The 18201-nt window shown below is 47.9% G+C and overlaps 1 long non-coding RNA gene across 2 annotated transcripts; it reads right to left on the bottom strand.

The window, feature by feature from the left end:
• Positions 1–15042: 15042 nt before the first annotated feature.
• On the bottom strand, positions 15043–17489 carry LOC122377488. Of its 2 annotated transcripts, XR_006255883.1 has the most exons (3): positions 16976–17486; positions 16220–16442; positions 15043–15472 (listed from the first exon to the last, which is right to left on the bottom strand). It is a non-coding gene; the product is annotated as an uncharacterized LOC122377488 (long non-coding RNA). The 2 variants fall into 2 exon arrangements; XR_006255884.1 differs by having other exon boundaries at positions 16220–17489.
• Positions 17490–18201: the final 712 nt, after the last annotated feature.

The raw sequence follows: 18201 nt of genomic DNA, 5'->3' as shown, positions 1-18201 counted from the left end.
ATTTTACCATTCTGGTTACTTTTTCTTACAAGAGTACAGAGCAGAAGTGTAACACACATGAACGGATAGCAGGCACTGCTGGGTGGTCCGTCTTACCCCACGTTTTTTCTTGTCTGAGTTTTTGACATGTCCCTCTTTAAGAGCATCCACCACCTAGATGTCTTTAATTTGAAACTTAGTCTTTACACATATCAACAGAGGAAGGATTGAGCATTCCGAAGACTATAAATAATATGAATTACGAGAGCAGTGTAGCAAGATATGCGGCCTCAAACCTTAGCTGGTCCGTCTTACCCCACCTTCCCCTATATATATATATATATATATATATATATATATATATATATATATATATATATATATATATATATATATATATATATATATATATATATATATATATATATATATATATATATATTAGAGAGAGATAGAGAGAGAGAGAGGTATCAGAATTTACTTGTAAAAACACCGCTAATTATTCAGTACCTATAATGTAAAGGTTGTGAAAAACCGTTTTAACAACGTGTTGGCGACCACCAGCTGGTAACATGAACAGTCCAAGTGTTAAAACATGTCAAATTTAACGATGAAAACTGAAAATGCGCATTGAAAGTCAAAGGAAATGCATTATAAGGCCATATATGTCACCATGAATTATCAAAATATAATGTTGCAAGTGCGCGGTTGCTGCAACGTACCAAAACGTTGTCACAACGTTTTACCACAACTTTCGGACCAAACCATGGCTTCACAGCGTTCAGAACGTTGCTACATCGTAATTAAAACGTAATTTCGCAACTTACCGAAACACGACGTTGTGACAACGTTGTACCTAGTCAGGCATCGGTAGGATTGTGATTGCAGGATTGCAAAATCCTGATTGCATTCCTTTTTGGTGGATTGCACCTGGATTTGAAATCCATTCCAAAAAACAGAATTTGATTGCGGATTGGATTGCATCATACTTCCAATTTTTGCAATCCAATCCGGATTGTGTTTGATTAGTGCTTTGAAATGGTTTGTTGCGATTGAAAATTATGAGATCGGCTTCATCGGCTTAACCCTATTAGTGACAGGGGGGGTTGTTTTTATCCACCCCTCAGGTTTTTCGGGAATATCTCCGAAACCGCTGAAGCTACGATGCTGAAATTTTCTGACTTTTCCTAAAACTAAATTGGGCACATTCCCTGAAAATTTCAAGTTCATAACTTTCCCAGGGGCGGCTCCAGAGCACTGGGAATTGGGGGTCCTATTCGTGAAGCGAGTCATTTGGGCGAAGATCACGATGCTGCACCAGTTTTACGAACAGTGAATGAAAGGTATCATGTGATAACATATACAAAGTTATTGTGCATCCTCTTTTGACACGTTTTTGCTATAATAGGCGGATCCAGGCGTCCAAAAAGGGGGTTATTTTTTACCTCACAACATAGGTGCCCTGACACCGCCTATGCATGACCAATACAATTTTAGTCGTTCTCTCATAAGAAAATTGTAACATAACAAGACCATTGCCACCCTTTTTAGAAACAGTACCAACAAAAACCTTATTTACTATACTTTTTGTGTACCCCCAATCTCAATGATCTGTATCCGCCTATGATTTTTGAAAATGCATATTTTTAGGATCCATGTGAATTCCTGGTTCATTCTCTATCGATCGGCAAAAGTTACGTTAAGATTGGTTCAGAAACCTGGCCGTGATAAACAGTCTAAAATGTATCTGCAATTTGCCCGTTTTTACCCCCCTCTACCCCCCTATTGACATTTTTTAATTTTTTTTTTTTTAGAAATGTAGATCTCGTTGAGCCAAATCGAATGCCGTTTGAATTTTGAAAATCGGCCGGTTAGCTCTCGAGATATCAAGGGGGGTCGTAAACAGCCCCCCCCCCCTGCCACTAATATGGGGTAGCCAGGAGCCTGCCACTAATAGGGTTAATGTACTTTGCTATGGGCAAAATTACGTATTTGAGGGCGAGTTTTAAAAAATATAAAACACTGGTTGGGTAGAGGTTTAAATGTGGGGGTGTTTGAGGCAAAAAATATTTCCCATAAAATACCTGTGCCTTAGATAGGAATTAATCGCAAGACTAGGTACTAGAAATGGGTGATTTGGGGATGGAGGCACGGCCCTATGCCCCCCTCCCTCCCCCAGATCCACTAGTGCAGTGCACATAATAATACAACAGGATTGCAAAAAAAGGATTGCGGATTTGATCACAATCCAAGTGAAAAAAGGGGATTGCGGGTAGGAATGCAATCCACTTCGGCATTAGGAATGCTGATGCAATCCTTTCAAAAAGGATTTTACCGATGCCTGGTTGTAGTAACATTTCCTGTTAGCTGGGATAGGCCACAACGGTCATGTGACCTTCCAAGGTCACCGAGGTCACCTGAGGTCACCATATTCGAAACGGCTGATGAAATCGCATACGCTGAATCGACTGGTGGTGTTTTCGTCACGATCGGCCCAGTAGTTCCTGAGTTATAGAATGGCTGCAATAGGTGAAAATGTAAAGTTGACCTTTCGAGGTCACCGAGGTCACCTGAGGTCACCACATTCGAAACGGCTGATGAAATGGCATACGCTGATTTGACTGGTGGTGTTTTCGTCGCGATCGGTTCAGTAGTTCCTGAGTTATAGAATGGCTACAATAGGCGTCAATGCCGAGTTGACCTCTTGAGGTCACCGAGGTCACCTGGGGTCACGAGCTTCGAAACGGGTGATAAAATCGTACCCCCTGATTCGAATGGTGTTCAGGGGTGGATTTTTTTGTTTTTCATTGGGGTTGCACAGCCCTGAAAGGGCGCCCAAAGCGGTTCCGAGGGGCGCAATGGTCCGGAAGTGGGCGCCACCAGGGGCGGTCGTAAACTTGGCGTGGGGGGGGGGGGCGAATTGGCAAAGGGGCCCCTGTCGACCCTCGGGGGGAGGGGGAGGTGCTTTAGCTTAACCCGCGTACCGCCGGGGGGCGGATATCCGCCCCCCCCCCCTGAGGTTTTTCGCAAATAACGGAAAACCGCGAAATTTCGCATGACTATTCCCCTATCAATTTTACATACCTACTGTGTGCAAGTTTGAACCAGCCTATTCAAGGTCAAGTCACCAGGTCACCTCGAATGACCCGACCTCAAATCACTTTTTTGCAACTTTGTCACCGTGTCAGAGCTATAGTAGATGACTGAGTCCTTTGCAAGTTGCATGATGTAATGAGGTCATTGGTAGCTACAATTTGTTTATCACTTTTTTATACCCATGACCTAAGTTCAGGTCAAGTTCTTGGCCTCCCCATTATAAGTCAAAGCGGAAAAATCAACTGCCTTATTTTTCCCCTAAAACGCGTCGGAATGGCCTAATATACCATGAATGACCTCATATAAGATCAACATTGACTACCTTTAGGCCTTCTTTTGCTCTTGGGCAACTGTAAAGTCATGTGAAGTCATCAAAGGACACCAGAGTTTTTTTTTTGCAAATAACTCCTTACAGGAACGAGATAATGCCGCGCAGATGGTCTCATACATCGCTCCTCGGAGATCGGCATGACTTGTCTGCGTTGGGCCTAAGAGAACCGAACCGATTGGGATGCTTGAAAGCCGCCTTGAGGCCCTTTGAGACCCGTAAGAGTCCACCACAGGATGGTTTGGGGCACGTTGAGGACGGCAAGGGGTAGGGTAACTGTGGGGAAAACGCACCCCTGGGTCAAACGCCTCCCCTAAAAAAATCGTATTTCTTATCGACGGATAGGTGTTTTATCCTGTCTTTCAGAACAGTCAGCTGCTTGTTTACCTAGGTCTCTATTTCCGGTTCTGCGTCTTGAGGAGCAGCGTGGGTAGGTGCTGATGTTGGTTTTGGGTGTGGTTTTTGTTGTTTTTACAGAAGTTTCCTAATATTTTGATGCCCTCTTTATATCACAAAACTTGCTATTGTGCACATCACTCAAAACTGCGTTTTATTGTCATTCTGTTGAATGTATTATGCTGCGGCGTTAGTGGCGCGTTTTTTGTCAATATTTTGTTGACCGGAAATGGAGTGGATGGGGCAAGACGCCTACTCGATGCATGGGGCAAGACGCCCCCAGTTTTCTGAAAGGGGGGCGTTTTGCACGGTGGTGAGAGTGCAGGGTAGCGCCCTGTAGGTCGGGGCCGAAAAGGCCTCTCCCTGTCCTTTTTTGCTGATATATCCTAAACGACTGCAGATATCGTCACCAAACTTTCAGGACTCCTCCGGGCATCCATTTTACACATTGCAACAAAATTTTATTCCAAAGGCTATGATAGGTTGACCACAAATGACGTCAGAATGACGTCAAGTTCTGCCATGTTCATCATTTTCTGTTGATGGATGGGGTGGGGCGCTTTGCACATGGGTGTGGGCGTATTACCCAGGGTATGGGGCAAAACGCCCTTTTGTAAGGGTATGCGAAAACCTTTTTGGGGGGTTAAATACCACACGCAGGTGTCTTTTCTTGGTCTCAAAACGTAGTAAAAAGAATGAGCTACATGATAGTGCCCAAAGGTTTAAGTAATCTGTGTTGGGTTGAGTGTCAGAGGGTTTCGCGCTTAAGGGGGGCGTTTTTGACCTATTCACCCTACATACCTATATAGGCTAGTATGGATTCCTATGAAGCCAGCATAGAGCCCAAAGAAGTCGGTGGGGGTGGGGGTGGGGGCAAAAAGTATAACTTCTGGTCCTTTAGAGGCCTATATAGCGTTTGGAGAGACGTGCGTGGGGCATTAACGACCCACGTGGGATCTCCAAGGATCGACGTGGGGTCATCAGAGGCCGGTGGGGCTCTCATCTGACGGAATGGGGATGGTCCTTAGAGTGCGGAAAGGAGCCATAAAAGGACAGTTTTGCCCCTCAGGAGCAGACAAGAGTCTTCTGAAACCAGTATGAGGCCCTTATATAAGTCCGGCGTTAGATCACTTAAGGCTAGTATTGACCCTCTTAAACCGAGTGAGAGCTCGCGCAGCAGTATGGATCTTTGAACTCCAACGTGGGTCCTACAAGACCTGGCTGAGCCATCAGAGGCCAGCGCGGGGTCATCAAAAGCCAGTTCGGAACCTCTGAGGCAGTGGCGCGGGAGCCGGGGGGGGGGGCTAGCGGGGGCTGAGCCCCCCCAGCTTTTCGGCTGGGGGGGCTCGTAATGTATTTGAGCCCCCCCCCCAGCTGGAGGAATCGAAATCGGAAATCTACCAACATAATTTCATAGATTCATACATAGGCGCGGGAACCGGGGGAGGGGGCAGTGGGGGAAGCTTGTCCCCACAACTCTGCGGCCGTGGGGGCGGTGCCCCACAACGTTTCATGAGGCCAGGAACCGTTGGGCAGCTTGTCCTCCCCAAATTAGGGGTTGTGGGTCACAAAGGAAGAAAGCATGTAAGTGAAAATCCACCTATTTCACTGGCTCGGCAACTCATTTGGCAGATTAAAACCTTTACTCCAGGTTGCCAAAACGGTAGTTTCTTCACTCAGCTGAGACGGAATACCTCACTTTTTGAAAATATTTTCGTGTGTTTTTTTTTTTGTTGTTGAAAAGGCCAAGGTCTGAAAAATAAGTGGCCTAAAACCGGTGAGAAAACTAGATTTGGGGGTACCCTAGGTTGATTTCTATTATGGTTCAGCCCCCCCAGTCTGGAAGAAGTTCCCGCGCCACTGCTCTGAGGTGGTGTGAGCCCTTGGAGACCAGCGTTGGGCCTTGACAGGTCAATGTGGGACTCCTTGACTGGTATGGGCCCTAAGAGATATGTGTGGTGCCAATGCTACCCACAATAGACACAAATAACGACATGGGGGTCTCAGAGACTAGCAGAGGCCCTTAAAGACCAGCATGGGCCAAAAAGATCGACAGGGGCCCTCCGAGACCGGCAGAGACTAAAAAGATAGCATGAGGACGGCATGATGCCATCAGAAGCCTCAGAAGCCCATGATGCCTCAGAAGCCCGGGCTCTCAAGGACCGAAATGGAACTATCAGAGACCAGTGTGGGCCCCATGGCAGCAGACATGAGCCCTCAGAAACCGATATGACCCCGATATGGCAATAGTCCATAATGGGCCCGCTGCAACAAGATAACGGCCCTCAAGTTCCGAAATTCCGACATGGGGACCAACAGAGACTGACAGGGAACCTTGGAGGACGGCATGAAACGCCAAAAGTTTTTCCTCGGACCACAGAGACTAAAGATGGGACTCTCAGAGCCTGTTGTTGGGTTCTCTGAGGCCTGTTTCGGGCCACCAGGGTCCGGTTCGGTCCATCAAATGCCGGTCATGCCCCTCAAAAGCCGGTTTGGGACCCTGAGTGGCCAGTACTGGCCCTCCAAGGCCAGTTGGTCATCAGAGGCCAGCCCAATATGGGCCCTTACAGGCCAGTGTGGAGCTCTCGGAGATCAATGTTCCTCAAAGCCCAGTGCAAGATACCCACCGGAGTGGGTTCATCAGAATTCAGAGGCTAGTGTGGGTCCCTCCAAGGAGCCCGGTTCGGCGCCCTCAGAGGTCGGTGTAAGGCCCTCAAAGGCCAGTATTGGTTCTCAAAGACCAGTATGGGCCAGAATGGGCCATCAGAGGTCAATGTGGGCCCTAAGAGACCGGCAACGGGCCTTCAGAAGCCAGTACGGGCCCTCAGAAGTGCCCAAGGGTCAGTCTTTGTCTGCCAGAGACAGAAATTGGGCCATCCGAGGCCGGTGTTGGGCCCTAGCAGGTCAGTTTGGGCCATCAGAGACCAATTTGGACCCTATTAAAACCAGCGTGGGTCCGTACAGGCCAGTGTGGGGCCCTCGGAGACCAGTACAGAGCCTTCAAAGGGCAGTTTGGAACCATCAGAGGCCGACGTGGGCCCTCAGATGCCAGTGTGGTATCTTACAGGCCAGCGTGGAACCCTCAGAAGTCAGAGGTCAGTGTGGGGTCCTAAAAGATCAGCATGGGTCGGTGTTGGACCCCAGAGATCAGCAGAGGGCCCTCAAAGGCCAGTATGGGCCCTCAGAGGCCGATGTGGACCCGTAGAGACCGGCATCGGGCCTTCAGAAGTCAGTCGAGCCCTCGGGGGCACCCAAAGGCCAGTCTTGGACCCCCAGAAACAGAAATGAGGCATTGAGAGGCGTGGACCCTCAGAGACCGGTTTGGGAGCCCTCGAGACCAGTACAGGGCTCTCAAGGGCCAGTGGAGGGCATGGCCCTGATGCCCCCTGCGACCGCCACTGGACCCCACCCCCACCCCCACCCACCCACATACACACGCGCACACGCACACACGCATATAATATTATCATTTTGGTACTTGGCTAGGTATAGCAATGTCTCAATGATGACCAGTCACAAATTACATTTCAGCTGGGCGGCACGTTTACTTGTGGGGCGGCAGCCGCACCTACATCTGAAGAGCATGCAGCCTGTACCTACACTTAAGGGGCGGCACGTGTACTTGTGGGGGGCGGCAACTACACATAAGGGGGCGGTACTTACACTCTAGGGACGGAACCTTCATTTGAGGGGGCGGCATCCACAGTTTAGGATACTTAAAGAGGCGGCACCTACATTTTAAGGGGCGGCACTTAGATTTGCGGGGGTCGTCAACTACACCTGAGGGGGCAGCACCTACATTCGAGGGGGCGGCACCTACATTCGAGCGGGTGGTACCTACCTTTTAAGGGGCGGCATTTACACTTGAGGTGACAGCATTTACACTTTAGGGGGCGGCACCTGCATTTTAGGGGCGGCACTCACACTTGAGAGGGCGGCACATAGGGTAACTGTGGGGAAAACGCACCCCTGGGTTAAACGCTTCCCCTAAAAAATCGTATTTCTTATCGACGGATAGGTGTTTTATCCTGTCTTTCAGAACAGTCAGCTGCTTGTTTACCTAGGTCTCTATTTCCGGTTCTGCGTCTTGAGGAGCAGCGTGGGTAGGTGCTGATGTTGGTTTTGGGTGTGGTTTTTGTTGTTTTTACAGAAGTTTCCTAATATTTTGATGCCCTCTTTATATCACAAAACTTGCTATTGTGCACATCACTCAAAACTGCGTTTTATTGTCATTCTGTTGAATGTATTATGCTGCGGCGTTAGTGGCGCGTTTTTTGTCAATATTTTGTTGACCGGAAATGGAGTGGATGGGGCAAGACGCCAAGGGCGCACACAAGGGGGGGGCACACGGGCCCGTGCCCCCCCATTCGAGTTGGGGGGCCCAGCTCGAAGGAAGAGGGGCCCATTTGAGGCGGCCGAAGGCCGCCTCAAATGGGCCTCTAACTAATCCTTAGACCACCGAAGACCGTGTACAAAGGGCCCTCAAATGGCCTTAAAGGGTCCTCAGATAGTCTCAAAAGGCCCTCAGATGGCCTCGAAGGGCCCTCAGATTACCTCAAAGGGCCCTCAGTTAGCGTCATAGGGCCCTCATCTGGTGTCAAAGGGCCCTTAGATGGTGTCAAAGGGCCCTCAGATAGCCTCGAAGGGCCCCAGATGGCCTTAAGGGGCTCTCAGATGACTTAAAAGGGCTCTCAGATGGCCTTAAAGGGCCCTTAGATAGCCTCAAGGGGCCCTCAGCTAACGTCAAACGCCAGATGGTGCCAGATGGCCCTCAGCTGGCGCCAAATGGCCATCAGAAGGCCTCAAACGGTCCTCAGCTGGAGTCCAGCGGTCCTCAGTTGGCGTCAAGCGGCCCTCAAAAAGCCTCAAGGGCCCTCAGAAGTCCTTAAAGAGCATCAAAGGGTCTTGAGCTAGCGTCAGAGGGCCCCCAGCTGATGTCAGAGGGCCCTGAGCTAGCGTCAAACTTAAAGGGCCCTTAGCTGGTGTCAGAGGGCCCCAGTTGGTGTCAGGTGGTCATCCATTGGCGTCTAATGGCCATCAGAAGGCCCAAAAACGGTCCTCAGCTGGCGTCCAACGGTCCTCAGCTGACGTCAAGAGGCCCTCAAAAGGCCTCAAAGACCCCTCGACTGCTCAAAGGGCCCTTAGAAGGCCTCAATGGGAACTCAAGAGACGTTAAACGGCCCTCAAAAGGCTTGAAAGGGCCCTCTGCTGATGGCAAAGAGCTCGCACCTGAGTCAATAAGAGCCTTGTCAAAAAACGGACCTGAGAAACCTTGCCGCCCCTGGTTATCTGCGGGACTCCTACAGTTACCTGAGTGGCCCCCGTTTACTGAGGGGCCCTGGTTATTGATGGGGTCCCTGGTTACTTGAGGCCATCTGAGGGCCCTTTAAGGCCATTTGAGAGCCCTTTGAGGTCATCTGAGGGCCCCTTAAGGCCTGGTTACCAGAGGGGCCCATGGTCACCTGGTGGCCCCTGATCAATTGAAACCCCTGGTCATCTGAAACGCCCCTGATTACCTAAAGGATCCCTGATCACTTGGATTCAGTGACATAGCAAGGGAGCGAGGGGGTACGTGCCCGTTCTCGGGTTTAGGGTTTCTTCGAAACCGAGGGGCCCTGCGGCGCCAGTTGGCAGCAGAGGGTTCGCGCTGGCCGCACTTTAACTCGGAAGGACACCACAGGCTTGTGGGGGCACGTTATTGGCTCCTATGTAGCCACAATTATCTTCATAAAGGCCCATTGCCGGTTTCTGAGAGACCTCGCCGGCCGCTCAGGGCCCTAGTAACGGCCAACGAGGGATTGGCTGCTGTGGCTCCACATCCGTCTGTGATAGACACACGGCCCACACCAGTGTTTCTAAAGGCACCCACAACGGCAACTGCGAGGCCCCTCGCGCCACCTCCAAGGGACCCCCCACCAGCGCATCTTAAGGGCCTACATCGGCGGCTCTGAGAGTCCCCACACCGGCGCCTCTGAGGGCCACGTACCAGTGACTCTGAGGGCCTCTTACTAGCCTCTGAGTGTCCTTGCCAGCCTATGAAGGGCCACTTTCCACTTGCAGGCCATTTTGCAGGGCCACACACATGCCAATGATGGCCCCACCAGTGTCTCTAAACCCTAAGACCCCACAACGGCGCCTGTGACGACCAAACACCAGCGCATCTGACGGCCTTTCACTGGCACCTCTGAGCGCGCCACACACCGGTGACTCTGAGCCGAGGAGCTCGCTCGCTTCGCTCGCTCGTAAAATACCATGTACATTAGGCATTAGTGTACATTAGGCACACTCCTCGGGCATAAATGATACTTTTACTTGCCAATTTTCCACATTTTCTCATGCAAAGACCGTTTTAAAGAGACCCGTCTGCCACTGAGACTGGACCCACCGTGCCTCCCTCCTCCCATCGAAAGGTCCTGGATACATCCTTGCCTGAGCTGACCCCCGGGTGACTCGCGGGCCCGGGGTCAGGTGACCAGCAGGTGACCCCCTCTTGGGCGAAATTCTGGGTACGTGTCCGACATGCATCGTACATAGTCCTGTTGATTTGATTCATCGGTTAAACATTAAATATAAGTTATAAGCTGGATCTCTAGTCTGTGATCCCACATCGTATCAGATACCTAATGACATTTCATGTCGATGTGCCTAAAAAAATATGCGAATATACGTGAAAAAGGAGTGTTGCTACCGCTCCTACACATCCGGGCCAAACAGTGACCGGCCCCTGCTTCCAGCCATCCGGGGCCGGTCGGCCGGTCGGCAGTTATAGTAGCTGCCCGGGGCTGATTTCTGAGGGACTTGCAACAATGTTTATTAATGAAATGTTTTACTTTACGTAATAAATTAGATGATTAGGTATACCTATGTACCGGCTCTGAGTCGCATTTGAGAAAAAAACATGCTAGCGTAAAAATATAAATGTTTTGAAAATTAAGCTGGTTCCGAAATAATTGTTTTACCATGCATTGACAAAAGCTCGAGCCTCAAACCAACCGAAATATAACCCCATGGGCCGTATTTTTTTTTTTGGGGGGGGGGGGGGCCCTTCGGCATGGGGGGCCCAGTTCGAAGGTCGTGCCCCCCCCATTCAAAAATCCTGTGTGCGCGCCTGCAAGACGCCTACTCGATGCATGGGGCAAGACGCCCCCAGTTTTCTGAAAGGGGGGCGTTTTGCACGGTGGTGAGAGTGCAGGGTAGCGCCCTGTAGGTCGGGGCCGAAAAGGCCTCTCCCTGTCCTTTTTTGCTGATATATCCTAAACGACTGCAGATATCGTCACCAAACTTTCAGGACTCCTCCGGGCATCCATTTTACACATTGCAACAAAATTTTATTCCAAAGGCTATGATAGGTTGACCACAAATGACGTCAGAATGACGTCAAGTTCTGCCATGTTCATCATTTTCTGTTGATGGATGGGGTGGGGGCGCTTTGCACATGGGTGTGGGCGTATTACCCAGGGTATGGGGCAAAACGCCCTTTTGTAAGGGTATGCGAAAACTTTTTTTTTGGGGGGGGGGGTTAAATACCACACGCAGGTGTCTTTTCTTGGTCTCAAAGCGTAGTAAAAAGAATGAGCTACATGATGGTGCCCAAAGGTTTAAGTAATCTGTGTTGGGTTGAGTGTCAGAAGGTTTCGCGCTTAAGGGGGGCGTTTTTGACCTATTCACCCTACATTTTATAGGCGGCACCCACACATGAGGGGGCGGCACCTATCTACATTTGAGGGGAAGGCACATAGGTACACTTAAGAAGGCGGCACCTGCATTTTAAGGGGTGGCACCTACCTTAACCCGCGCGGGGCTGGGGGGGGGGGTAAATTTTACCCCCCTCGCGAATTTTTGCAATATCTCAAAAACGGCGGCGCGCAGCGCCGCCAAACTTTCAGTACCTTTTCTTACATCAATTTGACACGTTCCCTGAAAATTTGAGCGAAATCCGTCGGAAAATTTTTGAGAAATTGACGTTTTAGTGACGTCATGTTCACCATTTTCGCCTCAAAAACGGCAAAAGTTCAAACGCCGCTAACATCTTCATTTTTAAAGGAATCAAGACGTAACAAAAAAGGATATACGTAATTCTACTTTGTCTATCAAATGGCTATCTCGGTTTTTTGAAAATTTTGGATTTTGGCCCAAATTTTTTCAAAAAACTGACTTTTTTGGGAAAATAGCTATAAAATCCAAAATTTTGAGTGTATCGAAAAAACCGGAATATATGTCAGAGAAGTGGTCTATGTGCACCTACATACCAAGTTTTAGAAGAATCGGTTCAAAAATGTGGGAGTTATTCAAAATTGTATGACGTCATGACACACAAAAATTTTGAAAAATGACTTTTTTGGAAGTTCTAGACCTCGTACGGAAACAAAAATAGCACCATTCGATTCGCCGTGAAAAACTGCATCAGATAGACACCTTTTTAGGCCTTAACAACCAACTTCAAAATTTGACCTCACTTGACCTGACCTTGACCTGACCTCGACCTGAAATTCATCCAGAGGTGGTCCATATCACTTATTGAGTGTGCCTATTGAATTCTATGAGTAAAATGACCCATAAAACATGTGTAGCACATGCCCTTTTCTATATTTTGTTTTTGGTGACCTGACCTGACCTGACCTGACCTTGACCTTGACCTCTGAATGATATTGAATGTAACGAATATTGTCTTGGTAGCCTAAGAACACGTTTTGGGCGATCAGTCTCAGTCCATGACTCCATTCTTCGGCAACTACGGTGCAAGGCTGATACTGTAGGAACTTGCAATTGTACCCTTGACCTGACCTTGACCTTGACCTCAAACTTAAAATTAAGTACATGTTTTTAGTTGTTCGTGATGAGATCTTTCGATTGGCGTTTGAATTTTCCAAATCGGACCATTAGTTCGGGAGATAACAGGGGGGGGGGTAAAATTTACCCCCCCCCAGCCCCGCGCGTTCGGCTGGAGACCCCAGCCCCGCGCGGGTTAAGGGGCGGCACCTACATTTGAGGGGGCGGCAACTACACCTCAGGGGGCGGCACCTACATTCGAGGGCCGGCACCTACACTTAAAGGGGCGGTTCCTACACTTAAAGGGGCGGTTCCTACACTTAAAGGGGCGGCACCTACACTTAAAGGGGCGGCACCTACATTTGAGGAGGCGGCACCTACACTTGAGAGTTGAGGGGTGACCTTTATTACATTATGGGTGGAGCTCTTGAAGATGGTGCGAAGTCAACAGGCGGCATTGAGTTTTGGGGTGGTACATGGTTATGGGGGCGGCACACTTTGAGTCGCCCGCCGGTTTACTTCAATTTTTAAGTTAGGGTTGCACAAATTGATGTTGGGGTTGCACAATTCACAGTTAGGGTTGCACGTGCAACCCCAACTTGATATAAAAATCCACCCCTGATGGTGTTTCGTTCGTTCCGATCGGTCCAGTAGTTCCTGAGTTATAGAATGGCTGCGAGGGTGGCGGTCGAATAGTGTTGTCCTGAATTTAGCGGTCATGAGTTAATATCCATTTTCCCATTTGATGCGCAGTGCTTACATAACTTGCGCAGAACCCATACCCAGGCCCATGTCGTCCCCTATCTCCCTGTGTGTCCAGAGCCCTGTTTCACCGCCCGACGCTGCGCGCGCTGCAGCGCGCTGGGAGCTGAGGCATACCCCTGACGTCACTCGAATGACGTTGCGTGCGATCCGTTAGCTTATGGTGAATCGCGTTTCGAACAGAGACCTTGAAGAACCTCGTACCAATTGAACAGAAGTTTGAGTGCGAATGCTGCTAGCGTGCGGATGGTGCTGGCGCCGCGGTGCTAGCGTTTTGCGATGACGTCATAGCGTAGCGTCAGAGGGAAGTTTGTTGATATTGCCATGGAAACCCAACGCGCCGACGCGCGCAGCGCACTGCAGCGCTCCGCCGTGAAACAGGGCCCAGGTGCACAGATGACGTCACACGAAGGGGCGGAGTCGGGGGCGGAGCTTGGCGCAACGGCCGCCATATTTGAATTTGTTTTATTAGAATGTATTCTATATTTTGGGTTTCAGCATAGATATACAGACTAGATAGGGCAGCTGTTTAGCGACGGCATGCAGAGGGCGCCGCCATGTTGGGGCAGCCCTCGGCGGGGCAGCTCTGTGTAAGTGAACGGGAAAATGGCAAAGTTTACGGCACATTTTTTGGTATTTTTAGAATGAATAGTGTTTGTCTCTGGAGTTCAGCTCATAGATTGAAGCTTGGAGAATGTCAAATGGAGGTTGAATTGTGCTCAACTAGTTTTGATTTAGATATATGAAGATAGAAAGGAGTGAGTGTTACCCGGATGGCGCCATTGTCTCAGTTGGGCAAACTACGGGGAGGTAATCAAGAACTTGATTAATCAAGTTCATGATTATTTTATGCCCATATTTGGTCATGTCTGCAGCCCGTCACGAAAACGGCTGAATCTCGATTCAGGGTCTACGGAGATGCACGAAAATTGTAAGACCGATAGAGAAGAAGTCACTCTACAAGTGTAATGTTTGAATGATTCAAGTTGAAAATCGTGAGGCGGTAGATTGCAACCAAAACGTAATCAACAACTTGATTACGAGGCGTCGTCCCGGGAGTCCGATGATCAACTTCTTGATTATGCAGCCAGCTGGCTAATCATGATCTTGATTTCGCATTCAGCTGGCTAATCACGATTTTGATCGCGCTGATCGTGCTACTGGCGAGCGTTGAACAATGCAACTAATTAAAAGATACAATGATAATCGTGTATATTATTGACAAAATCAATCAGTTTTGGTGGGATGGAATTTATGTTGCAGTTAATGTTTCTCATGAATGACTTGACCGAGCCTGTTCAAATTTTTGTGTGGCTAGAAGCCTATTAGCTATAAGTTTTGGACAAATCGGGGATAGGATATGTTTGCACACGCGCACATCATTTCTGTATCTCCGGAACGGCGTCACCGATTGTTTTTCAGTTTTGGTGGGTGGCTAGAGACTTAATAGCTGTAAGCTTTAGACAAGTTAGGGAATAGGGATGTGGCACACACATGTGGACTTGTGCACGAGCACACCTCTTCTCGCGCTTGCTCGCTCACATTGCCGAACACGGATCTGAAAAAGACCACCCCGAGCAAGAGCACCGCTGTCCGCGATAAGCGGCCTGACCATAAGTCAGCTCAAATGATAATCTGCATACGACCACATATATTGGACGAATAGCGTTACAACCCTAAGCCCGTGTAACCAAGCACAGATCAAAGATATATTTCAAGAAATGTGTATTGAAATGTGTATTTATAGTCCGCGCCGATGGAAGGCTCAAAGAATTGGCAAACGCTTCCGACACCCCGCCGCGGCATGCTCTACGGGGATCTCACTCCACTTGCTTCACGGTCGCGATGGCCGCCGCTGATGGCGGCACATCGGCCTTCACTCCACCAAACACTTTGGTTCTCAGAAACCAATTCAGATTGACCATGTTTTTAGGAGTTTTGATGTTAAAAATCCAAAAGGCGGCCTGCCACAGCAGGAATGCTTGGTCTGGTGGCGCCGATACCACCTCCTGGGCCTCGACGAATACCGCGTCTTCCCCGCCCAGCTCTCCATTCACGATTATGGGATGGAAAGTTTTGCGGGCCTCCGTTGGCTTCCGTCGTCTCTTGGAGAATGCGCTGCAGGTTCTCCCAGCTGGTCCCCTGCAAAATGTTCATAACCAAATTATAGGTACACTTAACATTGCGTGGGAGAAAATGGAGGAGAAAGAATAGGAGAGAAGGAGGGAAAGAGTAAAGGAGGGAGAGAGAGAGGAGAGAGAGAGAGGAGAGGAGAGGAGAGGAGAGGAGAGGAGGGGAGGGAGGAGGGGAGGGGAGGGGAGGGGAAGGAGGGAGTGAGGAAGGAAGCAAGGAAAGATGGAAGGAAGAAATGATGGAGGAGAGGTAGACAGATGTAACAAGACAAACAAGACAAGACATGGACCTGATGTGTTGGCGCAGGGCACTGATACTACATTTCGGCACATGATGTGAAAATAATGTATAATGCCTCAGACTCAGCAGTCTGGAAAATGTAGGTACAAATTACACATGTATCAGTAAAGAAGTTTCTGCATTTAGATTAGAATGAATTGTTTTGAAAACATTAGAATAGACAATGCCTGTATCTTGAAAAAGGATTAGATTGGCCTGTGTCAGGACAAAACTGGGGATGAGTCATGTGAGCTCGCAAAGTTGTGCCAGGCAACTTCATGAGATCACACTGAAGGAGCTCCAGCGAATTATTTTCAGCATGCCCAGCTCGAGTGTGCAACATGTACACTGGACTGGATCATTGTAGTGTCTGAACGTGACGCACCAAACTCAACGTGACACACCAAACTGAATGTGACGCACCAGCGACAAAACAAAACACTACAACCATCTATTGCAAAAGCAATTTATACATACCTGCAGCTGTGTGTCCCTGCATCCTGGCCTGCTGTCTTGCATGAGCGCTGCACATAATACAAATGTAGCTGTAGTTAGTCCGCTTAATTCCAAAGAAGTTAATCATATCATTTTTTGATTGAAAATTCCTCAAGGTAGGACCGTAGGTACCATTATCACAAGCTTCCTGAACAATACTGTGGTGACGCCCACCGCTACAGCGAGGAGGTGGTGCTTTGATGAGCTGTGGAAAAACAGACACATTTGCAGTCACCACTTCTATTATTGTTCTATGAATCCATGACAAAGCCACTTAGAATGCAAGTATGAATAACCTAGCATAAGCCGAAGTTTAACTTTTTATTGAAAACTAAAAGATATATCCTATTGGTACCTGCTTGCACAGATAATTGACAAGAATAAATAATATGGCCACACTACAAACTTTTGCACAACCTGCCAGGCCACAACATTTCTAGCTACTGTGGGCAGTTCAATGTGCCTCCCTAATCAACAATTGCCCCAAACAACAAACTATGCCTATTATTTACTTTAAGATAAACTATAACCTTGTAAATAGCAATACATTTTGTAAATAATTAAAATATTATACCGCGGAAAGCATGCGCCATGATAGCCTACAAAATCATCATAAATTCTATCGCGATATTTCAACATTTATACCGACGCACATGAACGTTGAGGCTATTCAAATATACAAACATGATCTAAATTATTTAAAAAAAATGCTAATTTTACCTATAAGAACCAAATTACCAATAATTCGGCGCTAATTTCCGGCCTCACCCACACACCGACAACACGACAAATGGCGGCGTGCTAACAGGCGACGGTGCCTTTTGGAAGAAATGTTTATTACGACCAATTTAAGACGTGTGTAAAATGAATGTCCAATTATTTATTTTTAAATTAGAAACGTAAAAATGTGGATAAAAGAATAATATCCGCCTAAAAAGGGCTTTAAAAAATATCACTTTTCTGAAAAAGTTAGGCTAGCAGTTTATCTTTCGCCATATGAGCTAAAGTACATATCCCACTGCTACCGGTCCATATCATTTCGGGAGAATAGAATATTGCGTTTCACCTGGTAAAAAATCGTGTCGATATGGACATTATAACAATCGATACGAAACACTTGAATAGTTCGGTGCACGAAAAGTAATCAAAATCTTGATTACAACTCCTTATATGGTCATGCCACGCCCCATTTTCATGACGTCATAATCATGAACTTGATTAATCAAGTTCGTGATTACCTCCCCGTAGTTTGCCCAACTGGTCTGACAGGTATGCTGCTTTGCATTTGAGGGTATTTAAGGGGTTGATAGTACATTTTGTTGGATAAACATTATGTGGAAGTACAGTAGTATCTCATACCTTTATTTTCTTCCTTATTTATTATATAAACAACAAAAGATCTAGGCATTGAAAAGTGTAGTTTGTGATGCAAAATGCTGGTGCTAAAATGAGTTTTATTGTAGGCCTATGGTAGGTTAAATTATAGCACTATGTCAAATATATCCTCATTTCATATCTAAAAACACTTCAGCTTTTGAAAAGTTACTGTGCGCCAGACTGCAAAGCGCGTCAACACAGTCAGCAAGCCGCACAAGCTGGGCGACATGTCTGCTTCAGTCCTCTGAAAATGTGCAACAGATATCAGCTGCACTGACAACAAGACTTACATTTTTACCACAAGCTTCTTTATCTTCTCTGTTGATAGGAAATACTGCAATATAAGACTTGAAATTTAAATCACATGCTGACTTGCAGTCAGTGACTGCGTTATGTCTCTGACGACTTGACGATCTGTTCACCATTTTCTTGGAGCAGATATGATATGCCAGTGCAGCAGATCTGCATTGTATGATGTTATGGCCAGCAATGCTCAACACAAAAATGTTTACCTTTCTGCTGCAAATCTAAGCCACCCTGTGCAGCTGATGAGCACCTCTGCACTGGCAATATGTTATCGGCATTGC

This window comes from Amphibalanus amphitrite, unplaced genomic scaffold (genome assembly GCF_019059575.1).
Source record: "Amphibalanus amphitrite isolate SeventyFive unplaced genomic scaffold, NRLGWU_Aamphi_draft 000045F_arrow, whole genome shotgun sequence".
Taxonomy (NCBI): domain Eukaryota; kingdom Metazoa; phylum Arthropoda; class Thecostraca; order Balanomorpha; family Balanidae; genus Amphibalanus; species Amphibalanus amphitrite.
The sequence above is the reverse complement of the archived record's forward strand: the minus strand, read 5'-3'. Positions and strand labels throughout refer to the sequence as shown.